The sequence below is a fragment of the Bison bison genome, unplaced genomic scaffold (assembly GCF_000754665.1).
Source record: "Bison bison bison isolate TAMUID 2011002044 unplaced genomic scaffold, Bison_UMD1.0 scf7180017864259, whole genome shotgun sequence".
Taxonomy (NCBI): Eukaryota; Metazoa; Chordata; class Mammalia; order Artiodactyla; family Bovidae; genus Bison; species Bison bison.
Window position 1 is genome coordinate 7408913 of NW_011494831.1, and position 7758 is coordinate 7416670.

General features: G+C 41.1%; 1 pseudogene; it reads right to left on the reverse strand.

Moving 5' to 3' along the window:
* Positions 1-1448: 1448 nt before the first annotated feature.
* LOC104994481 lies at positions 1449-7339 on the reverse strand (annotated as a pseudogene).
* Positions 7340-7758: the final 419 nt, after the last annotated feature.

Sequence of the window (7758 nt, forward strand, 5' to 3'; positions counted from 1 at the left end):
TGCTCATAGAGATGCTTCCTAAGGCCCACTTGACTTCACATTCCAGGATGTCTGGCTCTAGGTGAATGACCACACCATCATGGTCATCTGCATCATGAAGATCTTTTCTGTATAGTTCTTCTGTGTATTCTTGCCCCTCTTCTTAATATCTTCTGCTTCTGTTAAGTCCATACCATTTCTGTCCTTTATTGTGCCCATCTTTGCATGAAATATTTCTTGGAATCTCTAATTTTCTTGAAAAGATCTCTAGTCTTTTCCATTCTATTGTTGGCCTATATTTCTTTCCATTGATCATGGAGGAAGGCTCTCTTATCTCTCCTTGCTATTCTTTGGAACTCTGCATTCAGATGGATATATCTTTCCTATTCTCCTTTGCCTTTAGCTTCTCTTCTTTTCTCAGCTATTTGTAAGGCCTCCTCAGTCAACCATTTTGCCTTTTTGCATTTCTTTTTCTTGGGGATGTTCTTGATCACTGCTTCTTGTACAATACCACAAACCTCTGTCCATAGGTCTTCAGCCACTCTATCAGATCTAATCCCTCGAATCTGTCACTTCTACTGTATAACTGTAAGGGATTTGATTTAGGTCATACCTGAATGGTCTATTGGTTTTCCTTACTTTCTTCAATTTAAGTCTCATTTTGGCAGTAAGTTGTGTATGTGTGTGTGCTCAGTCATGTCTCTCTCTTTGCAGCCCCATGGACTATAGCCCACCAGGCTCCTCTGTCCATGGCATTGTCCAGGACAGAATTCTGGTGTGGGTTTTCATTTCTTTCTCCAGGGGATCTTCCCAAAGCAAGGATCAAACCCACATGTCTTATGCTTCCTGCATTGGCAGGTGGATTCTTCACACTGGCACCACCTTCACATCAAATCTACAAAAGATGGTGGAGGATGGCGGTATAGAAGGACATTCACTCATCTCCTGCAAGAACTCCAAAATTACAACTCACCACTGAACAACCGTCAACAGGAGAATGTTGGATCCCACCAAAAAAAGATACTCCATGTCCAAGGGCAAAGTAAAAGCCCCAGCAAAACAGTAGAAGGGGTGAAGTTGCATTTAGAATCAAATCCCATACCCACCAGAGATGCTCAGAGGGCTCAAACAAACCTTGTTCGCACCAGGACTGAAAGACCCCACAGAAACTGAGCCAGAACCATGTTTGAGTGTCTCCTGTGGAGGTACAGGTCAGCAGTGGCCTGCCACAGGGGCAGGGGCTCTGGCTGCAGCAGACCTCAGTATGGCAATAAACCCTCTTGAAGGAGATTGCCATTAACCCCACCACAGAGCCACCAGAACTTACACAGGACTTGGGAAACAGACTCTTGGATGGCACAAACAAAACCTTGTGTGCACCAGCACCCAGGAGAAAGGAGCAGTGACCCCACAAGAGACTGGCCCAGACTTGCCCCTGAGTGTCCAGGAGTCTCCATCAGAGGCATGGGTCAGCAGTGGCCTGCTACAGGGTTGGAGGCACTGGGTGTGGCAGTGGGAGCAAGGGACCTTTTGAGGATGTCTCCATTATCTTCATTACTTTCAGCATAGTTTGACCTGAGGTCAAACAACAGAGAGGGAACATAGCACCACCCATCAACAGAAAATTGGCTTAAAATTTTACTGAGCATGGCCCCCCTGATCAGAACAAGACCCAGTTTCCCCCTCAGTTGGTCAGGAAGCTTCCATAAGCCTCTTATCCTTATCCTTCTGAGGGCAGACAGAATGAAAACCACAATCACAGAAAACTAACCAAACTGATCACATGGACCACAGACTTGTCTAACTCAATGAAATTATGAGCCATGCCACGTAGGGCCACCCAAGACGATAGGGTCATGGTGGAAGTTTTGACAAAACATGGTCCACTGGAGAACGGAATGGCAAACCACTTCAGTATTCTTGCCTTGAGAACCCCATGAACACTATGAAAAGGCAAGGAGATAGGACACTAAAAGATGAACTCCCCAGGTCAGTAGGTGCCCAATATGCCACTAGAGCTCAATGGAGAAATAACTTCAGAAAGAATAAAGTGACTGAGCCAAAGTAAAAACAATACCCAGTTGTGGATGTGACTGGTGATAGAAGTAAAGTCCGATGCTGCAAAGAGCAATACTGCATAGGAACCTGGAATGTTAGGTCCATGAATCAATATAAGTTGGAAGTGGTCAAACAGGAGATGGCAAGAGTGAACACTAATATTTTAGGAATCAGAGAACTAAGATGGACTGGAATGGGTGAATTTAACTCAGATGACCATTTTATAGCAGCAGTGGGCAAGAATCCCATAGAAGAAATGGAGTAGCCCTCATAGTCAACAAAAGAGTCCAAAATGCAGTACATGGATGCAATCTCAAAAACAACAGAATGATCTCTGTTCATTTCCAATGCAAACCATTCATTATCACAGTAATCCAAGTCTATGCCTCAACCAGTAATGCTGAAGAAGCTGAATGGTTCTATAAAGGCCTACAAGACCTTCTAGAACTAACATCCAAAAAAGATGTCCTTTTCATCATAGGGGACTGGAATGCAAAAGTAGGAAGTCAAGAAACACCTGTAGTAACAGGCAAATTTGGTCTTGGAGTACAAAACAAAGCAGGGCAAAGGCTAACAGAGTTTTGCCAAGAGAATGCACTGGTTATAGCAAATACCCTCTTCCAACAACACAAGAGAAGACTCTATACACGGACATCACCAGATGGTCAATACCGAAATCAGACTGATTATATTCTTTGCAGCCAAAGATGGAGAAGCTCTATACAGTCAGGAAAAACAAGACTGGGAGCTGACTGTGGCTCAGATCATGAACTCCTTATTGCCAAAACTTTTAATGAGTAACAGCATTTACCTATAAACTCATCAATTTATTTAACCTCCATGAGGGAGAATGAAGGCAATCGTTACTTTCCTGCTTAAAGATAAGAAACAAAAGAGCTCAGTGGTAACACATGTGTGTTTGTATCTTTGTGTAAGTGTACATACACGCATGCATACACACACGTTTTTTCTTATAACTACAAGGAAGTCCTAACTACAAGAGAAGAATATGGACCCACAAGGATGGATGAGTCAGCTAGTAGATAAAGAGGAAATTAGAAACTTTTTCTATAAGACATTATAGATAGAATAACATCATTTACAGGAACGGGGAAAATCACATCAAATCAGCCCAGCAAATATTCAAGGGAACAAAATTATGGTAATATCCAATGTTCTCATAGATCAGCTTTACAGTCGTTGTGTGTGTGTTTGTATGCTTAGTCATGTCCAACTCTTTGCAATCCCATGGACTGTAGTCCACCAGGCTCCTTTGTCCATGGAATTTTTCCAGGCAAGAATACCAGAGTAGGTTGCCATTTCCTCCTCCAGGGGATCATCCCAACCTAGTATTCAAACCCCCATCTCTTGAGTCTCCTGCATTGGCAGATGGATTCTTTACCACTGTGCCACTTGGGGAGCGCCTTTACAATGGTTACAATGAAAGAAATGAGTCTCAGAATTCCTCAAAATAACTTTAACATGAATCCTGAGGCAGGTTTATGAAATTCCTTTTCACAAGTCAAAGAAGAGTAAGCATTAGTCCCAAAAGAACTAGCTTTTACAGTAGGTTCCAATAATCACTATTGCTATTTGATTATATAGTACTAGTGTATTTCATAATATGGTATCTAAGTAATCTATCTTCTTTCCTGTCTCTCATCATTTCCTTCAACTCTCTTCTTTATTTTGGTCTTGGTTTTTCTCAAACATGCTCAACTCATGCCCATGACTGTCTCCTGACTGCCATAAAAGTCTCTTCTTTGTGTTGCACTCTCAGTGAGGTTGCCTCCAATCACTGTATTTAATGATGCCCCCTCCCCATTTAATCTTTTACATATTAACAAGGTTATAAAATTTTCATAGCACAAATCACTAACTGAATTTTTAATATTTTTCTTCTTTTACTTTTTATTTTTCTCAATTAAAGTATGCAGTTTATGAGATCAGTGACCTTCCTTTCTTGCTCACTACTATGTCCTTAACACCTAGAATATGTTACCATAAAGCATGAATTGGCAAAGGAACTACCCAGACAGCGAGTACAGAATTGACTGCCTCACCAGTCAAAAACTCATACCATGTACCTTTTTCCTGACACATGACACAATTTGGAATCACTTCCCTTTTCTATCAAAACCAGGACTCAGAAAACAAAGGGAAATTTAGATCTTGCCACAAACCTCTTTTTAAATGGTATGGGAAACAGTGGAAACAGTGTCAGACTTTATTTTGGGGGGCTCCAAAATCACTGCAGATGGTGATTGCAGCCATGAAATTAAAAGACGCTTACTCCTTGAAAGGAAAGTTATGAGCAACCTAGATAGCATATTCAAAAGCAGAGACATTATTTTGCCAACAAAGGTCCGTCTAGTCAAGGCTATGGTTTTTCCAGTGGTCATGTATGGATGTGAGAGTTGGACTGTGAAGAAAGCTGAGTGCCCAATAATTAATGCTTTTGAACTGTGGTGTTGGAGAAGACTCTTGAGAGTCCCTTGGACTGCAAGGAGATCCAACCAGTCCATTCTAAAGGAGATCAGTCCTGGGTGTTCATTGGAAGGACTAATGCTGAAGCTGAAACTCCAATACTTTGGCCACCTTATGCAAAGAGTTGACTCATTGGAAAAGACTCTGATGCTGGGAGGGATTGGGGGCAGGAGAAGAAGGGAATGACAGAGGATGAGAAGGCTGGATGGCATCACCGACTTGATAGACGTGAGTTTGAGTGAACTCTGGGAGTTGGTGATGGACAGGGAGGCCTGGCGTGCTGCTATTCATGGGGTTGCAAAGAGTCGGACACGACTGAGTGACTGAACTAAACTGAACAGAAAGGAATTAATTTAACCCAAATGCTAAATACATATTCTGTATGTTCAAGATGTACTTTAGGGGACTTCCTTGGTGGTCCAGTGGTTAGAAGAAGTATTAGTTGCTCAGTCGTTGTCTGATTCTTTGCGACCCATGGACTGTAGCCTGACAGGCTCCTCTGTCCATAGGATTTCCCAGGCAAGAATACTGGAGTGGGTTGCCATTTCCCTTTCCAGGGGATCTTCCCGACCCAGGGATTGAACCCAGGTCTCCTGCATTGCAGGCAGACTTTACTGTGTGAGCCACCTAAGACTTCACCTTCCAATGCAGGGGGTATAGGTCTGATCCCTGGTTGGGGATTTAGGATCCCACATGCCTCATAGCTCAAAAAACCAAAACATAAAGCAGAAGCAATATTATAACAAATTCAGTAAAGACTTTAAAAATGATTCACATCAAAAAATATCTTTTAAAAAATGTACTTTAGAAATCACCATGTTGGGCACAAGATATCTGCTATTCCTCATCAGAAGAGGTAATTGAGACCTAACTGTGTAGAGTGAGCCCAGAATTGCAGCCTCCAGCCTCAATCTCACTGGGGAAATACTACAGGTGCAGTTTGCCTGTGTAAGCAGATCCACCCACACCACTTTGAAAAGGGACCACCCTTTCCTACTACACACAGTACACTTATAAAGATGTATGATATGATGTGCTTCCCACTGGGAAGAAACAGTTTGTAGGACAAAAAGAGCTGCTGTGAGTCAGAAAGCATGCTTCTTGTGCAAAATTGAAATGTCTCGCTCCATGAACAACAAAGAATTGGTTTTTAGTTTTTGCTTTTAAAAAAAAAAATAATTCACCAGTTTTCTCTATTGCTTAAACTTTTATCAATAGCTTAGTGAATGTGTGTATGCTAAGTTGCTTCAGTCATGTCCAACTCATTGTAACCCTATGGACTGCAGCCCTCCAGTCTCCTGGAGGGCTATAATCCTCCCAAATGTTTTCTGATGTGAATTATTGTTAAAGTCTTTACTGAATTTGTTATAACATTGCTTCTGCTTTGTGTTTTGGTTTTTTGAACTGTCAGGCATGTGGGATCCTAAATCCCCAACCAGGAATCAAAGCCACACCCCCTGCATTGAAAGGTGAAGCCCCCTGTCCATGGGATTTTCCAGGCAAGAATGCTGGAGTGGGTTGTCATGCCCTCCTCCAGGAGATCTTTCCGACACAGGGATCAATCCCACATCTCCTGCACCTCCTGCTTTGCAGGCGGATTCTTTACCGCTGAGCCACGGAGAAGCCCAGTTTAAAGACTATTAACAAACAATAGAATGCATTGAAGAGGTTGTAAAACTAGGAAGCTTGAAATTTTTTAAAACATGCATAAACTAGTGTAACCAAATCGTCCAAAATTTTAATTAGCCCAGGAACTGTAGAATAATTGAATTTCAAAAATTTCTGGTTATTGTTTGCTAAAGATATTTGGGTAATAGCAAAAATCAAATTATTTTTAATGTTAAGATTTCCTATAAGAAATACATGTCCAAGAAAATAAACATGCATTTCTCTATTACAATGCATATTTCAGGAGAAAACAAATTACTTGACATTTGTCTCCAGATATATGTTGCTTCTGAATCTGTGTAGCTTTAGTCTCTGATAATAGCGACTGGAGTATGAAAAAGGAGAAAATAAAGCACCAGAAGATAGGTATTTTATCTTCATGTTTATCTTTATAAAGACAGATATTTCACTGTTGCTTATGGAACAAGGGGACATTACAACTAATGATATACCAACTTTGTTCACCACTTATTTTTCACTTTCAGTTTTACTGCTGTTAGTGGGAGAAGAATAAAGTTATTTTAGTTGCTATATATCAACAGAACTACTTAGCTTAGGCAAAATAATTTTAACACACTCTTCTGTGCCCTTTAAGACCAACATTTTCTTTTTACATTTTAAAACTTTTTATTTGTGTATTTAAAAAGTGCACGTTCCAGTATTTAAAATCACTTTAACAAAAAGGAAATGGCAGTCTAAACTGTACTTCACAGCCCACAGGACATCTTGGACCAGCTTGCTTTTTACTCTAAAGTTCACTGTTGTCCCACCCAGCTTCCTCTTTCACCAACTTTTCCTTTCCTTTTAGTCAGACAGGCAGATGAGAGAGAGAGAGAAGTGGCCTACCCATTGTTAGTAGTTCTAGTTTCTTTGATGTGAAAAAGGGTAGCACAGTCATTTAAAGCTGATCCAACCTCTTTGCATCTTACAAAGTTAGCAGCAAAAAGAAGTAAAATAAGGCATTGCTTGTGGAATGTACATTGCATTCTGGCAGTGCAGGTATTGTGACTTACTTTTGACTCCCTGCTTGCTTCTCCTGTTCAATAGTTTCTTTTGAAGGCAGTGCATTCTTCTCTTGTGTTTGTGTTTTCTTCAATTTCAACTTATCAAACTTCTCTACCTCAGCTTTATGGGGTTTGTCAGACATGGTTGCAAAGGGAAGGAGCAAGTGAAGTCTGGTTTGCACTGTGGCCACTGCCAAGAGCCTAAGACTAACATTTGTAGCCAGGAAATGGTTCACATCATTGTATGGTGGGGCAGCAAGGGTCAGAGGCAGCAGCGTTGATCAGTAACAACTTATCAAGGAGCCAAATGAGGATGGCAGAAAGGACAAGGATCCTTGCAAGGAACAGGTTGGTAAGGATATCAGAACACATAGACACAGAAGGAAGGGCCCTACATCCAGACGAAGTGGTTTTGATTGCACCGTGTAGGCCGGAAGGGATGTGAGACTGCATTTCAGAAAACTGGTTAATAAGCTAACTTAACTCAGTATGTTCAAATTAGTAGTCAATAGCTATTCAATTACTTAAAACAGGTTAATGGTCTTGTGTATATAGGAAATGG